Source organism: Bos indicus, chromosome 27 (assembly GCF_029378745.1).
Source record: "Bos indicus isolate NIAB-ARS_2022 breed Sahiwal x Tharparkar chromosome 27, NIAB-ARS_B.indTharparkar_mat_pri_1.0, whole genome shotgun sequence".
In the NCBI taxonomy this organism is placed as follows: Eukaryota; Metazoa; Chordata; class Mammalia; order Artiodactyla; family Bovidae; genus Bos; species Bos indicus.
The window spans coordinates 40394247-40416633 of record NC_091786.1 but is presented as its reverse complement, the minus strand read 5'-3'; the positions used below and the strand labels follow the sequence as shown (position 1 = coordinate 40416633).

Here is a 22387-nt window from a genome sequence, read left to right as displayed (position 1 = left end):
CACAGATGTAGGGGGTGGATGTGTGGACACAGAGGAGAGAGGAGGGTGGGATGAACTGGGAGATGAGGTCTGACATAAATACACTAGCAGCTGTGAGACAGAGGGCGGGATGGGGAGGGAGGCTCAAGAGGGAGGCTGATTATATTGTATATTATTATACATTCATATTATTATTAATATATTATTAATATTAATTATATTAACAATATAATAATATTATTGATTGCATGAATTATTAATTATATTATATAATTAATTATATTAATTATTTTATATATTATGTAATTATATATATTATTTATATATTTAATATATTATATATTATTTTATATATTATATATTACATATATTATAAAATATATATTATTTATATATAATTATATAATATATATAATTTTATATATTTAATTATGTTAATTATTAATAATGATGATATTAATAATTAATATACATTATATTAATATAATGTTTACATATTATATATTAGCTGATTCACATTGTTATACAGCAGAAACTAGCACAACATTCAAAGCAACTAAAATCCAATTAAAAAAAAAAAACCGGCTGTGTACCAGGCACCAGCTTGGTGATGTGGGATACAAGATGCTTAGGACAGAAGCCCTGCTCCCGCCTGGCCTCCTGTGTGGACAGAGACCTGAGGCACGTGCAGAAATGCCTTTATCCAGAGCGGAGCAGGATGAGGCCAGCACAGGTGTGCGGAACACTCTAGGCCTGCGATGCAGATTTGGATAAGAACTGCTCACCGGCCTCTGAGACATGTTAACCGAAGTTCGGTCTCCCGGAATCTGTCATAGGAGAGTAACGATACTTAAGTTGAATGTCGCTGGAGAGACAGTTTATAATGTGTCCAAAGGGCTGTGTGGGGATGGCATGTCCTGGGTGAAAGGCACAGTCGTCGTGAGCATCCCTGACTCTGCTCTGCCCTTCCTCTTTCTGCGCCTTTGACGCTCCGCCACCCGCTAGCTGGGACCTTGCCCCTCTTTATGCCCATCTTAGTCTCTTTCTTCAAGGTCCCTCTTATTTTATGTCCGTGCTTGCGTGCATGTGCACCACACACACACACGCACGCTTACAGGAGACTGTCAGCCCCACTCACACCCTTCACCACGCTCTGTAAGAACTGAAGGTGCCGTGTGAATACCTGCAGCTCTCTGCCTGGAGGCTTGTTTCCTGGCCTGGGAACATCCTCGGCTCTCAAGCCTTGCAAACTGGAAGTGTCAAAAAAAAAAAATTAAACAGACCCCAATAAGAGCCAGTGGGAAGCTGGGAGATTAATCCCTGAGCCTCCGTGTGCTTTGGGGAGGATGAGTAACTCTCAGGCCTCTCAGCACTCCCCGCCCCAGGGCTGTGGAAGGACTGACCTCCGCCTGCCCGCGGCGGCCTGTCTCGGTGAGGGCCTCCAAGCCTGTTCCTCACTGCCCACCTGCCACACTGCTTCCTGAGATGCCCCCTACACACACGTGTCTAGAACCTTCTCTCAGCGTCTGTTTTTGTGGGAACCCAATGTAAGACGCCAGCATAGCACGTGGCATCTTCCACCAACTACGCAGGACTCGCTCCATCACTCACGTCTTGGCTCCTTGGCAACACGTGACCATCTGGGCAGGGCCCAGTTGGTGTCCTACGCCTGCACCTACACCCCCTACGCCTGCCACAGCAAGCTGGCATTAGGGCTCTTGCAGTATCTCCAGCGCTGCCAGAGGTTCCATTAAAGAACTGTTAGGGGGTGATCTGCCCAGCCCCAGGCAGCAAGCAAAGCAAATGCCATCACAGCATATAAAGCATTACAACAGCAGCAACCGCAACTCTGCCCTTAAATTGGATTCATCCACCGACTTCCCACTGGCTCTTATTGAGGGCTGTTTAATTTTTGACACTCCCAGTTTGCACAGACGGACCCCAAAGCTGCAGGGCCTTGGTGATGCTGTCTGACGACGTGTGACCTCTGACCGCAGCGGCCTAAGCCCACCGCTGTGAGCTGTCTGTCCCTGTTCCTTGACGCTGGAAGAAAATGTATAGCTCGTGAATTTCTTCTACTGACACACCAAGAAAACTTCTTTCACCTTTATTTTCTGGTTGTTTTCCCAAGAGACGTACAACTGACTTTGCTTTTGTCATTAAGCATCTGCTTGGAACCTGCTCCGCCTCGTCAGATCACACACCATATGCCATTATCTGCTGGGGTTGCACATTTTCTTGGTTGACAGTCACCGTAAACTTGTGTGTGTCTGGAACACATTCATCATAAACTCAAGACTTTATTCAATGTTGTGTTAACTCTGCAGTGTCATGGGATAGACGGATCTTCTCTGAACAACTGGAATATTAGGGATTCACAGGGACTGCAACGTCGCAGAGTAACACTGGTCACTGGCATCTCCAGGTGTGGGACTATACTTCCCATTTCTGAAGATCTGAAGACACTAAAGCGGGGTGCAGAGAGTAAGCTGTACCAAACTTGGCTTTCTTTATTGCAAAGGACCCTCGTGGTATCCCCTCTAATCATATGCAAAATTTAAAGTGACCGGCAGAACCTGGGGTCCATCCAAGCCAGCTCAGCAATTCCCTCCTGTCTGCTCTCCAGAAATTCCACTGTTAATATCCCTGGGGGTATGGCAGGTCCTTACGTGCCTTTTTTTACAGCAGGGCCTTACATTCATATCCCAGGAGTCCTTCAGTGTTCTTTATAGGGGATTTGCAGAAACAATGAAAAAATGGTTAATTTGGGGACCTCCTTGGCAATCCAGTGGTTAGGACTAGGCAATTTCCCTTGCAGAGAGCCCAGGTTTGATCCCTGGTTGGGGAACTGTGATCCCACAAGCCACTCGGTGAGGTCAAAAAAGTAAAGAAGAAAAAGAAAATGTGGCTAATTTTGGTCCTAGACAAATTGAAAATCAGATGTGTGTATTTACATCAGACAGATTCCCATTGCTACAGATCTTGATGACTTTTTCCTGTTTGACCAATGTCATTTATACCAATGCAGTTCCTGTTTTCACCCTTCCTCTCAGCTGATAATTCATCCACCATTCCTCTTGATGAGATTTTGTACTCTGGCCAAACATACCATGTGGATCCCCCAGTCTTGAAAATGACTGACAACAGAGAAGCTGGCCGTGGGTTACCCGACGCTCTAAGCCAAAATACCACCAAGGCGGGCCAGTCTGCAGCCCTTGGAGTTCCACAGCCTGGCTAAGCAAAAGGTCCTATCCCAGGATTGCCCTTAAACAGTTTCACAAATCTGTCTTTAGAGTTTTCTCTCCAACTGGTGGCAGAGTAAGGACTGGAAACATATTGCCACATCCTCTGGCTCTCCTCTGAACAAGGCAGTTCTTTTTAGCCTAGAATCTTAATTGACATCAGCTGACTGTATACAGAACTCTCTCATTCATGCTTGTCTGCATTTCCTTTGAACCTGAGCCTTGTGGTATCTTTGTTACCCATATAAAGTTGTGACTTATTTCTTTTATTTATTTTTTGCTTGATTTACTTTTTGCTCCCCTGAGTCCTGGTAGAGAAAACTAGAAAAAGTTGGGGCAATGTCTAAGCAGAAAACTGATGACCTCGGGTCCCCTGACCTGCGTGAGTTAGAGGGGCTAGCGTTTGTCATCTCTGCCCAGCTCCAGGCTCAGTGATGCCACGTTAGATGACTCTTGAACTTGCCCACAGCGTGTTTACAGCAAGGAAATCGGCAAATACTGTGAACCAGGACTTCTCCCCCATGAGACCCACTTGTTAAATATTTACCAACGCAACACTGGGCAAAGGTCAGTGATATTTGGCATAAAAAGTAGAGATCTTACAAAAAGCATTTGAAAAATCTTCAGAGAAACTGGAGCTGTTTTTATAAATCAGTGGATCCCAGCCTTCTGAGGCTCAGTATCTCCATCATATACTAGACAGTTTAGGAAACATCCTATTCCATTCTGGAATGAAATCCATAGATACTGTCTACCTGTGCAGCACTTTTTAAAATTTTTATTTTTATTTTTTTTACTTATATTTACTTTTTATGGAAGGATAGTTAATTTACAATATTGTGTTACTTTCGAGTGTACTGCAAAGCGACTCCCTGTGTCCCCGCTGGTGATGCAGCAGTAAAGAGTCCGCCTGCAAAGCGGGAGACATGGTTTCTATCCCTGGGTCGGGAAGATCCCCTGGAGGAGAGCATGGCAACCCACTCCAATATTCCTGCCCGGAGAATCCCAAGGTCAGAGGAGCCTGGCGGGCTACAGTCCATGGTGTCACACAGAGTCAGACACGACTGAAGTGACAGCATGCACGCACATATGTGTGTGTGTGTGTATATATGTGCATATAAACACATGTGTGCATATATATGTATAATGTGTGCAACACTTTTTTTAAAAAATCAACATAATATCCCAATAATAATATTTTAAAAATGGAATCTATTTATAATAGATGACTATATTTTAATATGTAAATATTTGGGCGTGTCTCACTGGAAGAAAAAACAAGATACTGTTCATACCTTTATGTAGAACTACAGAGAAAGCCGGAGCTACAATGCAGGCTGATCAAGGTGAGCTTTGGTGATCAATGTGACGTTCTGAAGCAACTCTCCGTAAAATTCCTCACAGTGTAAAACACCCTCTCCCCTCAATCCACGGGACTGCTGCACCTTGGAAGACCCAGGATTTTTTTTGCATATTAAAACCATGTAAAAAAAATAGTTTGTGTGTTTGTCAGGAAGGAATTTGTTTCTAGGTTCAGGTTACGTTCCTACGTGGATTACCTGCCCTCCAGAGTCACGTGAGACGTGAGTAGTTCTTCATTGTACAGAACCACAGACGTCTCTGGCACCACCCACTAAATGCCAGGAGTTCCCTCAGTCAGAGAGGCAACCAAAGTATGTCTTAAAGACTCACAAGGCGGCCTAGGAATAGTACCTCCCAGAACTCTAAATCAACACCAGGAATGTCCTTCGGAGCCTGGCCCGCACCCCTGTGTCCTGATGAGCTAGTATCCAACAGGAGAATTGACTGGTAACCAGGATGGTAACCCCTGGCATCCAGAGAGGAAATGCCAAGCAACCCAAGCCCTTAGCAAGTCCAAAAGATGCAGGGACGTCTGGAGAGGCAGCGGGTGACTCGGGAAGAGGGACAGTGCAAGAGAGGCTCCTCGCCAGCAGGGGCAGGGCAGCAGGGGGCCTGGAACTGGGGCCAGGGTGAGGACAGGGTGGAAGCCCCTGGCTTTGGGGAAATGGCCAACTGCAAGTGAATTGCCATCCTGCTTAAAACCTTGTCATCCGGGAACTGTAGGCGGCATGAGGGACAGTCATCATGGGGCCTCACAGAGCTGGGAGGTCCTGGAAACGAGTCTATAAGCTGTCTAATCACCTTTGGCTTCTACGACTACAGTGCGGTCAAGGTGCTTCTTGCTGGGAATTGATAGCGAATTATTATCTAGAGGAAAGTGGCTATTTTATTTTTCTTTTGTCCTCTGTCCCTCATTCTCTTCTTTCTCCTATGTTTAGTTTCTTATTTATTTAAAAGGTAAAACGATATCCTGATATCTAGAGGCTTTGGTGTTTCTTCACCAGATGTTGCTGTTAAATAAGAGACCTGGAGATGTAGATGCTGACATGAGGTTTCATCAAGATGCTTTTTGTATTTTAGAGTTAAATATTCAAAGCTGGTTCTGCAGTGACTCCCAGACGCTCACCCCTCTTTCCCCGCAGTGCTTGAGAATACCTCACCTTCTCAAGATTGTTGACCGCTGTAGTTGTTCTCAAACTTTTTCAACCCAAAGACCAACTGAGAGGAGTTTTAAAAAAACCTGTCAGCCATCTGATCCATCTATTCTTTATTTTTAAGTAAACACGATTGAAATATACATAGAAATAAGTATGCAAATCATAAATATACAGTTTGGAATTGTCCTGCAATGGACTGCACACACATTGCCAGCAGGCAGATCAAGAAACAGAACATCAAAAGCCCTTACTGCCTCCTTTTAGTCACTAGTCCTGACCCGAGGGTAACAGGTATCCTAACTCATAACAGCATAGATTAATTAGGTCTATTTTTGAACTTTATAAAAACAGCATCATGCAGTTGTACTTTTTTGGGTGGTTCTGGCTTCTTTTCCTCAATATCAGGTTTGTGGTATTCATCCATACCATTACCTGTGATTAAAGTTCATTCATTCTCACTGCTGAATAGTAGTCAATGGTAGAATGCATCGTATTTTATTTATTCCTTCTACTACAGATGGATAATTGGTTAGTTTTTCATATGGGGCTATTATGATTAGTGCTGCTATGGCCTTTTTTCCACATGTCTTTTATGTGAACATATATTAAGTATGTACATAGGAATACAATCCCCTTGTACTGGAGGTTGAAGTATATCAGACCTCGGTAGATACTGACAAATACTTTTCCAAGATAGTTGTACACATGTCGGTTTCCACCAGCAGTGAACAAAAATTCAGATTTCTCCACATCTTTGCACACCCTTCGTATCATTCCTCGTTTGCTTCATTCAGCTATGTTGCTAGGCATGAAGTGCTATTGCACTGTGGTCTTAAATTTCATTCCCAGAAAACCAATGGGGTTGAGCACCTTTGCAGCCAAGGCTGGTTGGGTATTCAGCTGTAACACACTGGCATGGCCAGGATTTATCCTCAGGGGCCAGTGCCTGTACTATACTGAGTGTTAAATATTTTATTAAGCACTGTTTTCTAGGACAGCTCTATTGAGGTATAATTGACATACATTAAACTGCACAGAGTGTGAAATTGGCTAAGTTTTGACATGTGTATACACCTGTGATGGCATCACCACGGTTAATACAATGAACCCAGCGAAGGAAACCACCAACAGCCTGGAAAGGCAACCTATGGAAGGGGAGAAAATATTTGCAAATCTGCTAAGGGCTTAGATTCCAAAATATATTTTAAAAATACATTTAACTCAACAGCAGAAAAAAAAAATTCTGATTGAAAAGTCGACAGAGGATCTGAATAGATATTTTTCCAAAGATGACATACAGATAAATAGCCAACAGGTACGTGAAAAACAGCTCAAAGTCACTAGTCATCAGAGAACTTACCAATCAAAACCGCAATGACATCACCTCACACCCGTTGGAATAGCTGTCATCAAAAAGATAGGAAATAGCAAGTGTTGGTGAGGCTGAGGAGCAAAGGGGACACTTAGGCACTGTTGACAGGAATGTAAATCGGTGCAGCTGCTATGGGAAACAGTGCAGAGGTTCCTCAGAGAATTAAAAATAAAACCACCGCATGACCCAGAAACCCCACTTCTTGGTAATTATTCAAAGAAAATGAAAGCTCTAACTTGAAAAGATATCTGCATCCCCATGTTCAGTGCATATTTATATACAACAGCTAAGATATGAAAACAGTCAGTGTCTATCAATAGATGAATTGATTTTTAAACTGATATATATTTAGTACTTAGCCACAAAAAAAGAAGGCAACCCCACCATTTTCAACCACATGGATGGACCTCGAGGGTATTATGCTTAGTGAAACAAGTCATGCAGACAAAGACAAATATCATACGACGTCACTTACATGTGGAATCTAACAAACAACACCGAACTCGAAGGTACGGAAAACAGATTGGTGGTTGCCAGAGGCCGGGGCAGAGCGGGCGTGGTGAGCTGCAGACTAAATGAGTGAAGGTCATGAAAAGGCAAAATTTAAAACTTCTCATCACCAGAAAAAATGTGTAACCAATGATGACTATTAACTATTATTGTAATGATCATTTTGCAATACATATAAATACTGAATCATTATGTTATATCCCTGAGATTAATATAAAATATAGGTCAATTATGGGCTTCTCAGCTGGCCCTAGTGGTAAAGAACCTGCCTGTCCAATGCAGGAGACATAATGAGACACTGGGTTTGATCCCTGGGTTGGGAAGATCCCGTGGAGGAGGGCATGGCAACCCACTCCAGTATTCTTGCCTGGAGAATCCCATGGACAGAGGAGCCTGGCAGGCTACAGTTCACAGGGTCTCAAAGAGTCGGATATGACTGATGCGACTTAGCAGGCATGCACACATAGGTCAAGTGTATCTCAGTACAAAATGTGAAGAATAATAATGAACATACATACAACCACACTTGGGCTTCTGTGGTAGCTCAGATGGTAAAAAATCTGCCTGCAGTGCAGGAGACCTGGGTTGCATCCCCGGTTTGGGAAGATCTCCTGGAGAAGGAAATGGCAACCCACTCCAGTGTTCTTGCCTGGAGAATCCCAGGGACAACGGAGCCTGGTGGGTTACAGTCCATGGGGTTGAAAAGAGTTGGACACGACTGAGTGACAAAGCACAGCACAGCCCCACCGCCCCCAGATGGGTTTCTCTATGTGCGGTTATAATCTTGTCTTCTTGCCCCTCCCTCTGCCTCCAGATCTTGTCTGTGGGCAACCATGGATCTTCGGCCTCTGCTGGGGGCTAGTTTGCATTTCCTAGAACTTCCTTACATAAATGGAACCATAAGTTAAATACCACCTGGGGTTTGTCTTCTTTCACTCAGCACAGTTATTGTGAGGTTCATTTCTGTCATATCATGTACCAGTAGTTCATTCCTTTTTATTTCCAAGAGCTTTCCATTGTATAGATACACCCGAGTTCATCAGTTCACTGGTTGAATTATCTTCACTTTTGGCTATTACAAATAAAACTGCTATGAGCATTCATCAGATCAGATCAGATCAGTTGCTCAGTCGTGTCTGACTCTCTGTGACCCCATGAATCCCAGCACACCAGGCCTCCCTGTCCATCACCAATTCCCGGAGTTCACCCAGACTCACGTCCATCGAGTCAGTGATGCCATCCAGCCAATCTCATCCTCTGTCATCCCCTTCTCCTCCTGCCCCCAGTCCCTCCCAGCATCAGAGTCTTTTCCAATGAGTCAACTCTTCGCATGAGGTGGCCAAAGTACTGGAGTTTCAGCTTTAGCATCATTCCTTCCAAAGAAATCCCAGGGCTGATCTCCTTCAGAATGGACTGGTTGGATCTCCTTGCAGTCCAAGGGACTCTCAAGAGTCTTCTCCAACACCACAGTTCAAAAGCATCAATTCTTTGGCGCTCAGCCTTCTTCACAGTCCAACTCTCACATCCATACATGACCACAGGAAAAACCATAGCCTTGACTAGACGGACCTTTGTTGGCAAAGTAATGTCTCTGCTTTTGAATATGCTATCTAGGTTGGTCCTAACTTTCCTTCCAAGGAGTAAGCATGTTATTGAGTAAAACTATACTTTAATGTTTCTTGTATTAAATGAGTAAATACCTATGAGTAGAATAGCTAGACCATTTTGTAGGTACACGCTTAACTTTTCAAGAAATTTCCAAACCCTCTTCAAAGAGGTTGCATGGTCTTGCGCTTCCAGCCGTTGTGTGGAGTTCCAGCTTCTCTTTGGCCACAGACACGCTTGCTTTGCTGTTGTTTTTGTTTGTTTAATTGTAGAGGGTCTTGTAGGTGGTGCGTCAGGGTTTCTCATTGTGGCTTTAATTTGCATTTCCCTGATAACTAATGTTGCCGTGTATCTTTTTTTTTTTTTTTTTTTGTGGATATCTTATTTTCTTTTCATGTTTTGTATCTATGTATCTTTTCGTGTGTTTGTTTGCCAAGATATTTTGCCTTTGGTGGCATTTCTTTCCAAGTGATTTACCCAGTGGGGGTGAGGATCAGGTGCTTGCTTTGTTGGTTTTGAAGTTGACATCTCTTTAGGTGGATACACATTGATCTTCAGTGATATGCTTTTTCCCTTAGTGTGTGGTTTATCTTCTCATTCTTTTAGTAGGATCTTTCAAAGGAAAGAAGATTTTAGTTGTGATGAAACCTAACTTATCAGTTTGTATTTTTGTGTGTCATACTTTGGTGTCACATCTAAGTCAGAAAGAGAAAAACAAGTATCGTATATTAATGCATATATGTGGAATCTAGAAAAATGGTACAGCTGGACCTATTTCCAGAGCAGGAATCGAGATGCAGATGTAGAGAACAGACATGAACGCAGGGTGGGAAGGAGAGGGGGGGACAAAGCGGGAGGTCGGGATTGACACGCGTGCCCTATCATGTGTAAAACAGCCAGCGGGAAGCTGCTGTACAACACAGAGGGCCCAGCCATGCTCGCGATGACCTGGGTGGGTGGGATGCACAGAGGGCCCAGCCTGTGCTTGGTGATGACCTGGGTGGGTGGGATGGGGGCAGGGAGGAGGTCCCAGAGGGAGGGGACACGTGTATGCATATGGCTGAGTCACTTTGCTGCATAGAGAAACTGACACCACATTGTAAAGCAATTATATTCCAATTTAAAAAATCCATGCCCAACGCAAGGTCACGAGAGCTCCTTTTCTTTTCCATCTAACAGCGTATACTTTTATGTTCTATGTTTCGGCCCCTGGCCCGTTTTGAGTTAGCTTCTGTATGTGGTGTCAGGTATGGGTCGATGTTAGCTTCTTTCTGGAGTGGATGTCTCATTGGCCCTGTGCTGTTTTTGGAGAGACTGTCGTTTCTCCTGGTCTGCATATATGTTGAACTCCCTTATCAGTGAATTAAAAGCGTAAAGTTTATGCCATGGATTGCAATTTTAAAATGATGTGTTTCAATAACTAGTCCTACTCTTATTTTATGTACAGTGAGGCCATTCAAATTGCCTAGAGACAGTGGATTGTATTTTCTGCCCATTTTAAATTTCTGCTAGTTTGTACATGGCAATATCTCCCCAAAAGTGCTCTGTTTTAATTTACTCAACAGATATTCATTGACGGACTGCTGCGTGTCATTTACGGTGGTTACTGGGGTCATCACAGTGACCTGGGTGGCCTCGCTGCCCTCAGGGTTACACACAGTAAAGAGTAAATGTATGCCAGGCAGTGAGTGTCTGTAGATTTTAAAAGGTAGCCTCAAGGAACAGATAGAGATGGACATGACCTAGAGTCCTATTTTAAACAGGATCACTATCTCCATTAAGGCAATATATTCATAAAGACGTGAAGAAAGGGATGGGATAAGTCTTGTCAATATCCGAGCAAAGGGTATCTTGGCAGAGCCAAAATAAACTCAAAGATGCTGAAGGAGTGTGTTTCTTAAAAAAATAGCTGCAGAGCATCCTTGAGGTCTTTGAAATGAGAATTTTAGGTCTTGAAGAAACTCTCGATATTATGCAGTTCCAAGACTGCTGGTAGATTTCACGCAGTGGCAGTTTAGCCGCTAAGTCGTGTCCGACTCTTTTGCGACCCTTTTGCGACTGTAGCCCGCCAGGCTCCCCTGTCCATGGGATTTCCCAGGCAAGAATACTGGAGTGGGTTGCCATTTCCTTCTCCAGGTAGATTTCATCTTCAAGGCCAATTCAGATGAGTTGGTGGTGAACGCCTCCAGCAGGCGTCAGTAAGTTTTTTCTCTCAAGGTTCAGATGGTAAATATTTTCAGCTTAGTGGGACGTACTGTTTCTGTTGCAATCGCTCAACTCTGTCATTGGTTGAAGGCACCAAAGATACTATGTAAGCAAATAAATGCGAACATTCTAAGCTCTCATAAAACTTTATTTTGCTCAATGAGCAGGATTTAGATGGCCTTTGTTTCACTGGTAGGCTAGACTTGGCCCTTGAACCATGCCACCCTCTGAGCTAGTATGGTGTTAGGCAGTCTTACCTGCATATTTCAAACAGACACAAAAGATGTAATTAATTTCCCTCATGTGATTGTCTAGAGATAAGTGGTGCAAGCTGTCTGAGTAGTTCTGTTCCCCGTGGACATTCAGGGCCTTGGGGTCCCTCCATCATAAGCATTTACCCTCCCTGGACTGCTACCCTAATCCCCGTGGACTAGGCTGGGTCCCAGAGCAGTTCAGCTGGCAGGAAAGGGAGAAGATAGAAATTACCTTTTTAGGATGTGGCGTAGAAGTTGCACACAGCACGTCTGATCAATGAGAACATGATCACATCGCCGCACCTGGCTGCAGAGAGGAAATGTTCTCTCTGTCTGGGAGCCCTGTGCTTGACTAAAAATCTATTATCGTGGATTTTTAAAGGGAACTTAAATTAAGAGGGAGGCTGCCTCTTAATTTGCCAGAATTAAGCTGCCTCTTAATTTGCCTCTGTTTGCCACAGAATTTATAAGAGACGGTGAAAAAAAAATTTTGTCTGTTTGTACCTAATATGTGAACAGCAATGACCAACATTGCATAATACTTCAGAAATTTAGAAAAGTCTTTCTCATACATTAGTTTAATTCTTCAACATTATATTCCCTTGAAATAAGCACTACCATTGGAAGTACATATTATCTTCTCGTAGTTGAAGATTAAAAAATGCTCAGGAGTGCACCAGGACTTCCCTTGTGGCCCAGTGGTTAAGAAGCCACCTGCCAATGCAGGATCGAAGCAGCGTTCGATCCCTGGTCCAGGAGGATTCCACAGGCTGTGAGGCAAATAGGCCCCTGCGGCACGACGACTGACTCCATACGCCGCAGCTGCTAAAGCCCTTCGACAAGAGAGAAGCCACGGCAACGAGAAGCCCGTGATAGCAACGAGCGGGTAGCCTCCGCTCACAGCTAGAGAAAAGCCCAGCGCAGACACAGCGCAGCCAAAATAAACAAAGCGCGTGTGAAGGATGTAGAGCGTAGACGGGTGGCGGCCGAGAGGGAGACGGGTATGGAGTGGGAGGTCGGGTTGGCAGATGTGTAGAGTGGATAGACCACAGGGTCTATCTCTGCATAGCACAGAGAACTCTGTTCAGTATCCTATGATACACCATCACGGAAAAGAAAGCTTCAACAAGAATGCGTACATGCATAACTGAATCACTTTGCTGTAGAGAAGAAATGAACACAACATTGTAAATCCACTATACTTCAATTAAAACAACTTTCTAAATTAAAAAGTTAAAAAAAAAAAAAAGAGAAAAGTCTGAGTTTACCAAAGCCATATAGCTGCTCCACACAGAGCCCAGACCTTACTCTAGGCTGTTTTACCATTTGCTCTCCTAGAAACTCATCTCTCTTAATACCTCATCCTCTGAAGGCCTGGGTCTTGGTGTTGACGAAGTAGAATGTCCCAGCAGAGCAGAGGCTCTGACACGTTAGTGTGCAAAGTGCCCGATTCCCTTAGCCCAGCCCTAGAAGTCTGCCTGACATGGCCTTGGGTGTGAAGCCCTGGAATGGTCATGCTACTGGAATCACCGCAGTGACCTTACATTGTATTATTGTGTTTTGCTTAAACAGAGAGGGGAGATATTTCATATTTCTGTCTATTCTTTCCCTTTTGGCCTTGCTATACGTTCATGCTAAATTTTGAAACTCTTGCCTTCTGAAAAATCCCAGCTAATTTCTTTTGAATCATCTCTAACTCAAAACTAAACAAAACAAAAAAATCAAACTGATAAAATGTCAAAAGTGAATTTTGGAAGCCAACATATAGCCGCTCAAACAGGAGTTTTCAAAGTCCTTGGTTGAGGGGGTGGCGTTATATCCTGTAGCTAATTTCCCAGAGGTTTCTCTGTGGCTTTATGTTAACCTCAATTCCCAGTCAATTGCATTGAGCTTTTTACTTGCCTTTTTCTTGGTCAGACATCAGGATGAATTTAAACTCCTCTCCCTGCCCAATGGCCTCTCTGATGTATTTGCAACTTTTGCATTCCCTTTCCCTGTAGAATCCGATGGAAATTCCTTTGGAGCCTTTGAGTCAGAAACTTTTGTGTTGCTAATAGAACTTGGCTTCATTAGCATTTCAAATTCCTCGACGTTCTCAGGGATGAGGGCTCCCCATCAGCGACCTGATTTACCAGACCTCCTTAATGGAAATCAGCAGCGGCCAGTGCTTTGGCCCTGTTTCTACCAGCACGTGTCACTGTGAAATCTTGTTCAGGGATTCTAGAGAAAGATGCAAGCGTAATCTGAGAAGCTTTACTTTTATCCCTCTCTGTACTCTAGACGTTTGCTGCCGAAAAGCCACACACCCTTCATCTCCGTTGGTAGTTGGATCCTGGGTAGAGGATGACTCAGAGACAGTTGGGGAGGTGGATGAGTAGATGGGTAGATGGACAAGTGGGAGACAGATAACCAGAAAGGAGGGTGGATGGTGGATGGGTAATGATGGGTGGGTGGATGGAACAGCAGAAGAGTGAGTAGGTGGATAGGATGGATGAATGGATGGGAAGATAAGATAGACAATGCAAATCTTCCATTCTGTACAATATCCTTGCCATTTAATTAACCATAATTGGCCTTATGTTCCTGAGGCTAACTACCACTTTGCAGAAAACAGCATGCCATGGGATCTATTTTCTGCCTCCCACAAGGAGCTGCAGGGTGGGGCTTGTCAAATATTTCATTGCCATCCTGACTCAGTGTCTGCTTTGGAGACGAAAAGAAAGCATCCTTTTGTAATGTATATAATAATGCTTCAGTGCTGAGGAACTTAAACCAGGCATCTATGTAGCAAAATCCCCTGGGGAATTTGCCCTAATCGCATGTGCCTGGACCCCGCAGCCTGAACTGTGCATCCTGGCTGAAAATTCCCAGGCTGACAGGAGATGCTGTGTCCCTGACACCAGAGGCAGCTGAACGGAGTTTGAGCTCTGTGTTCCTGACCTTGCGTTCTCCTTATAGACACGCCACTAACATTTTTCAAAGTATTTATTATATATCTCAGGCCATATTCTAAGTGCTTTTTGCTTGTATCACCTCATTCAGTCTTTACCACAACTCTTGAAGGTAGGTGCTGTTAATATCTGCATTTTACAGGTGAGGTAATCTGGGCACACAGGGGTGAAGTAACTTGTCAGGGTCACACAGCTGGGAAGAGGTGAAGCTGGAGTTGAAACTCAATCCACGCCCGGACTCCACAGCCCCACCCACCATGCTGTACAGCCTCTCTGATCACTCTTTAAATATATATTCATTTGGCTGATCCGGGTCTTAGTTGCAGCTCGCAGGGTCTTTTACTTGTGGCATGCAGGACGCAGTTCCCCAGCCAGGGATCGAACCTGGGTCCCCTGCACTGGGAGTGCAGAGTCTTAGCCACTGGACCCCCAGGGAAGTACCTCAGCTCACTTTTGAAGCACCCTGGTCCAGCAGAACTTTCTGTGATGACGCAACTGTTCTCTGCGCAGTCCGGTTGACATAATAACCACTAGCCACGTGAAATGAGGCCAATATGACTGAGGAACTAAGTTTTCATTGTATTGAATTTTCACTACTTTAAACAGCACGGTTTAAGAGCCAACTGATAGCCTCTTTTCATACAGGTGATCTAAAAAAAATTATTAAGTGCTGAACTAGGCAAAAGAAAGACATCTCAGCTATTGACATCATCCTCTAGTCCCAAAGCACTCTGAGAATCCTTTGTGATTCTTTCCATCCCCAAAAGAGCCTCTGGATTCTTCTAAGTGCTCTGCCAACTGGGTGGGACAGCTCCCCGTCGCTCCTTGGAGGATGTGTTGAAAAGAGAGAGAACAGATAATTCGGGAAGAATAATACAGGCAGGCTGAGGCATGGTGGGACCATGGGCACTTATTCTCAGGAATCGCTGTTACGTTTTTCCATCTTTCGGATACTTGCCACCGTATGTTAGGAGAAGAGGGAGTTGATGGAAATCACTGACTTTAAAGCAGGATTCAGTGTGGAAAAAAGGAAGTATGGTGGCATCTGGGCTCATTGAAGGAGAGATGTAATCCCATACTCTTTACAGAAGGAAGTGAAGAAGTAGAAAAGGGGAAAAATGATAAGCCAAGAGAGAAATAAAGATGACCCTGGATGAAGTACTGTAATAAAAGAGCCATATTATTCTTTGTATGATACACAAGTTGAAATTGGGTGAAGCTTTTAAAGGAGATGGAAAGTTAAAGTGTTAAGAAAACTCAAATGTATATGGTTAAGTTTTATGGGATAGAGACAAAGCAATGTAGAATTGGATGAAATAATTGAATATTGGCTTAGAACAGAGGTAGACAAATTGCGGGCTTCCCCGGTGGCTCAGGGGGTAAAGAATCCACCCTCAAAGCAGGAGACCTGAGTTCGATCCTGGGCTTGGAAGATCCCCTGGAGAAGGGAACGGCTACCCACTCCAGTATCCTGGCCTGGAGAATTCCATGGACTGTATATTCCACGGGGTCGCAGAGAGCCGGACACTCCTGAGCGACTTTCACTGTCACTTTCAGACAAACTGCAGCGTATGGGTCAACCCAGGGGAATGCTGGGTTTTGTAAATAAAATGTATTAAGCACACACATGTTGATTCATTTACGTGTGGTCCACGGCGCCTTTAACATTACAGCGGCAGAACTGAGCAGTTGCAACCGACACTGTATAGCCCGCAAAGCCTAGAACGCTTCCTATGGCCCTATACAGAGAAGGCTTACTGCCCTCCGTTTTAGAACATGAGGTGGGGGGGGCATATATGGGCATAACCACTTTGGAGTACTATTTTGTGTGCCCATCAAATTTTAAAATGCACATTTAACCTGTCAACACTGTTACTAGACTCTTTTCAGCAGGCGTTTTGGTTCACATACCCACAGGGTTTCTTATAACACTGGAAAGCTGGAAACAACACAAACAGCCGCTCGCTGAGCACTGTGAAATGAGCTGCGGTGCGCTCGAGTAAAAGAATACACGACATCATGCTAGTTTTAAGGGTACAGCAGAGTGATTCAGAAGATATTCTCCATCGAAAGTTATTACAAAGTCACATCCCTACGCTGTTCAATATATCCTTGTTGTTTATCTGTTTATAAATAGTAGTTTATATCTCTTAATCTCCAACCCCTAGCTTGTCCCTGCCCCCTGTAACCACTAATTTGTTCTCTATATTTGTGAGTCAGTTTTGCTGTATACATTTGTTTGTTTTATTTTTAGAATCCATAAATAAGTGGTAACATCGAGTATTGATCTTTCTCTGTTTGACTTATTTCACTAAGCATAATATTCTCTAGGTCCACCCAAATTGTTGCAAATGGCATAATTAAATTCTTTTTTTATGGCTGAGTAATATTCCATTGTATATATATGTGACATCTTTTTTTTAATTAATTGTTTTCATTGGAGGACAATTACAATATTGTGATGGTTTTTTCCATACATCAACATGAATCAGCCATCAGTATACATGTGTCCCCCGCATCCTGAACCCCCCTCCCACCTTCCTCCCCACCCCATCCCTCTGGGTTGTCCCAGAGCACCGGCTCTGGGTGCCCTGCTTCCTGCATTGAACTTGCACTGGTCGTGTATTTCACAGATGGTAATGCACATGTTTCAGTGCTGTTCTCTAAGTTATCCCAGCCTCGTCTTCTCCCACTGAGTCCAAAAGTCTGTTCTTTACATCTGTGTCTCCTTTGCTGCCCTGCATGTAGGATCATCTTTCTAAAAGATGTCGGTACCATATGTGTTAAATTTCCATCGTTCTAAATTTCATATATATATTCCATATATATATACTTTCTCTCTCTGACTTACCTCACTCTGCATTATAGGCTCCAGGTTCAGCCACCTCATTAGAACTGACTCAAATGTGTTCCTTTTTAATAGCTGAGTAATATTCCATTGCATATATGTACCACAGCTTCCTTATCCATTCATCTGCCGATGGACATCTAGGTTGCTTCCATGTCCTAGATATTGTAAACAGTGCTGCAATAACCATTGGGATACATGTGTTTCTCTTTCAGTTCTGGTTTCCTCAGGGTGTTTGCCCAGCAGTAGGATTGCTGGGTCATATGGCAGTTCCCAGTTTTTTAAGGAATCTCCATACTGCTTTCCATAGTGGTTGTACCATTTTGCATTCCTACCAAGAGTGCAAGAGGGTTCCCTTCTCTCCACACCCTCTCCAGCACTTATCGTTTGTAGGCTTTTTGATGACGACCGTTCTGACCGGTGAGATGCTATCTCCTTGGTACCACATCTTCTTTATCCGTTAGTCTGTCACTTGGGTCACTTCCATGTCTTGGCAATCATAACGCTGCTATGAAAACCGGGGCACATGTTTCCTTTTCAAATTAGTATTTTCATTTTTTCTGGGTACATACTCAGGAGTGAAATCGCTGGATCATACGGTATTTCTGGTTTTACTTTTTCGAGGCCCCTCCACACTGGTTTCCCACCAACAGTGTAGGAGGGGTCCCTTTTCTCCACATCGTCACCAGCGTTGGTCACCTGCAGTCTTTTTGATGATAGCCATTCTGACAGGTGTGTGGGCGATAGTGTAATTTTGATTTATGTTTCTCTAATAATTCGTGATGTTAAACACATTTACATGTGCCTGTTTGCCATCTGTATGTCTTCTTTGGAAAAAAAAAAAAAACTGTCCATTAAGGTCTTCTTCCCATTCTTTTAATAGACTTTTTAAAAATTGAGCTATTTGTTGTTTTTAATGAGCTAGTTCTATGTGTACTGCTTATTACTAAACAGAACAATGTCACAGAACATTGTGTGTTGTTTGAATCAACAGTTACAGAAAAGCAGCAAACGATGCCCCCGAAGGTATAGAGACAGGTGCCCAGCCCCTGGCACAGGGCTCAGCATTTGGTGAATGCAGACATGGAGGGTGTACGCATCATTGTCGCTTTTTATCTCCTGGACTAGACTCTGAGTGTTTATGAAAACGCATTACTTTTTTAAAGGTCCAAATGAAAAAGGGGGAAGCAATAAACCAGGGGAAATAGCCACAGGTAGGCTCCCCTGGGCATGAGCCAGTGCCAGCAAGGGTGGCCGGAGCCGAGGACTGGCTGAGCCCGTTGCTGGCCCTGCGGGCTCACCAGGCGGGAGCTTAGTCTCCAGGCGGGACCGCGGGAACTGGGGGCACCAGCGCCACAGCGAACGCAGGAAGCGCCGAGCAGGCCCCTCGGGTGTGGGAAGGGAAGGGGAGGCCCTGTCCTGGGGGACAGTGTCTGTACCTGACTGGTGGGAAACTGCACAAAGCGGAAACTGCAGAGAGAGGCGCCAAATGCAGGGAAGGATGCAGCGGCCAGCCCTGGAGGCGGAGAGACATTTCTGAGCAAGAACACTTGTTTCCCGGGCCCTGAGCAGACCCAGTGTCTGCGGGGAGGGGGTTCATCTTGGGGATGCGTGTACCGTGCCTCTGCCGGGCTCAGATCCGTGGACACCGCCAGTCCCGGTGCCCGAGCCGGGGTCCAGAGGGACAGGCCTGGGTGGGTTCCTCTGCTGATCAGCGTTAGGGCTGCCCCAGCGCCCAGCTCGGAAAGCCGCTAAGGCTGCGGGTACAGGAGCCGCAAGAACCGGCTCAGCACACGCCCTGTGCCAGCCACACACACCCCTGCCCCGGCCGCCCTGCTGAAACCACCCCCTCCACTCCGTGCTGGTCGTTTATTTGGGGGGCAGAATTATGGCAAGAGGGGTTTACATGAGATGAACAGTTAAAAAAAATGTAAAGTGAAAATCAATAGAGAAACGCAGGGAGGAGGCAGGTGCGTCTCTCTAATAATGGGTCCCGGGCCCTCGCTCAGCCCCACGCCCGCCTGCATTCTGCGTGCTCGGTGGCGGGGCGGACGCCCGCGCCCCTGGGAACCCTTCTATTTAGACATCAGAGGCGCTGGGCCGGTTTTGAACCCGGCGGCTGCAGTACTGGTGCGCAGAGACGCCTCCTCGCTCTTCACCAGACTCTCCAGTTGGAACATGTTTGCCCGGCATGATTCATGGTGTTGCTTTCTGGATTGTCCAGTGGGTAATCGCTGTACAGAAACCAGAGAAACAGATGTAGACCCTGGACCCTGGCTATAAATTTTTGTTTTATGATTATGGGTTTCAAATGTGCTGTGTCACACTGACAAATACATAGTTACTCTGAAACAAAATGAATTTAGGGCTCAAACTTTGCTTTTGTGTTTGTTTGTGGTTGGGAATACTTTTATTAGCGTTCCTTTCATCATTGATCAAACACAAGGAACACAGAGGCCGTGACACATATCCGAATGTGAGTTTATGCCTCACTAAGAGCATGTTTGGGAAAGGGTTCTTCCCAAGTAACTGTTTGGTTAATGTTTAAAATAGGTGTCAGTAACTTAAATTTCATTATCCACAAATTAACTAGGCCATTTTTCACCTTCTACCTGTTCATTAATCTTTATGGTGCACAGATATATATTTAAAGAACTGTGGCTATTTGTGTATCTTTCCTTAATTTTACTTAAGGAGAAGAATATGAAGGAAAAGTCAGATTTTCAACAAGTATAAGAATTATATTTACTGACAAAGAAATGATAAGAAATGCATGGTTCAATCTAGGGGCTACTTTTTCAATTACACTTGGATTAAATAATAACTCTAAGAGTTTCTATCCATCTAGTCAATTCAGGATGAGAAATGATAGATCGACTAGTGAATACTGTTCCACTAAAAAAAAAAAACCAAAAAACTCATAATATCCTATGCACAAAGATTTAAGCACTGATCATTCATTTCAAGCCTCAAGTTTACTTCTCTACAGTTAAGAACACTGGGTTCCAAGGTGAATAGAAACATAAAATTTTCTTATACAAAGAAAGAAAATACCAATCTCCAAATCCCTAACATACACACACACACACACACACACACACACACACACACACACACACATCTCTATTGTTTTTGTGCCGTGACAGAGTATTGAGGAAAGAAATGTGGGAACAGTTGCCTCCCTTCCTGGATGAGGCTGAAACTGTAGCTTAAGGAATGAGAATAAACAGAACTGGGGGGACCCTGACCCCAAGTTCACCACATGAGACCCGTGCACCCGACCCTTTGGAAAGATGCTGAGCAAGTGCTAAGTGCCATAGGCAACCTGTGCACAAACCTGGAGTGGTGCGATTTCTTCTAACCTAGCTCTTGCAGCTAGACTTTAAATATAGCTGCGCGCCCCGCCCCCCCCCCCCCGCCCCCTTCCCGCCCCAGAAAAAACTTTTCACCCATCTTGTACAAAATAAGTCCAGTTTCCAAGGAATTCTAAGGACCTTAAATCAGCATTTGGAGCTGTAAGTCTCATGGCGGTGGTGGTTTAGTCGCTAAATCGTGGACCACCTAGCAACTGGCACAGGACGCGGTGCTTTGTGTATCTTTACAACTATCTTCATGAGAGGAGTGTTACCAAGTGTTTCGTAAAGTCCTCTGTGCTCCTGGCTTAAAATGTGTGTTTTCTTTGTAGTTAAAGGATTTCTTATATAAGAAATAAAAAATAAAAAATAAAATAAAATATAAAGCTCTGTTACAAAATGATGACCATATAAAAAAGAGAGTATAACAAGCATGGAGTTTGCGCAAAATCGTACCTCTTTTATCACCCGAGACTTCTCAGTTGCAAGAACTGAGCTTGCTGGGCTGAACACCGTTCAAATGTACCTTCCTAAAAGGGTCTTTGACTCGGTAAGTGTGCGCGATGCATAGTTTTCACGTTACGCCATGAGTGCCACTTAACAACTGTGCTAGCCAAGCAGCACGGGGTGGGTACCCGGCAGGCTTTTTAAAGGCCTGGATGCCAGTGCGCATTCCAGCCCGCGCACAGAAAGGAGACAGCAGCCGCCCTTCCCTGGGAGGGGCGCGGAAGCCGGCCCCCTGCCCGCCCACTCGCCCTCCCTGCTTTGTGAGCGAACCCGCAGGCCGGAGTGGAGGGCCACTGGATCACCAAGGGTGTTTTAATCCCTCCTGGAGCTGCTTTTCTTTGATGTCCCCTTGCATCCTTTAAGCAAGTTGTGCAAAATGGCTGCAGGGTGGACTGGCTCTCCCTTTAACAGCTCTCTGCTTGGGTGTATTTGTAAACACCGTGTCTGTCCTTCTCAGTGATGGCTGAAAAGCTTTTCCTTCCTCCGGTCGGTGTGGGAGATGTCAAAAAAAAAAAAAAAAATCCTTTTTCTTAAAATGACTGTCTTCTAATAAATAGCCAAGTTCGGAGGGGCTAGGAGAGGTGAAAGGTGGCCCTTGGAAATAGAAAACTTTGACACAATCAGTTCTCAAAATCTGCATTGAGTTACGCAGTGGTGGGAGTGGGGGAAGGGGTATAACAGTGGCGGGTGTGGTGAGAGGGGTCACCCACCCGCTATTCCAGAACAGAAAAGTGATTTTCATTCAGGCCTGGGGTTCCGGGGAGCTGGTTCTAGTCCTGATTCTGAGCAGTGGGCCTCAGGCAGCCCTGAGCCTCCCTGAGAAGAGTCACAGCTGACTGTCCTGGGATGTGTGCTGTGGGCCGCGCAAGCGCCGTTTCTCTTCGTCCTCACAGCAACCCACTGGGATCGGCAGTCCTATATTCCCATTTTACAGATGAGCAAGCTGAGGCCCCGGGAAGTGAGATCTTTGTCCCAGGTCACACAGCTGCTCAGAGGTTGAGGGGGGTTGGAACCTTGTTCAGTCTGACTCCCGCATGCACAC

At 44.7% G+C, this 22387-nt stretch overlaps 1 protein-coding gene across 2 annotated transcripts in view; it reads left to right on the top strand.

Moving 5' to 3' along the window:
- The window catches only part of RARB (retinoic acid receptor beta), a 593227-nt gene that overhangs the window by 386048 nt on the left and 184792 nt on the right, over positions 1 to 22387 (top strand). The gene's annotated exons all lie outside the window — the stretch shown is intronic.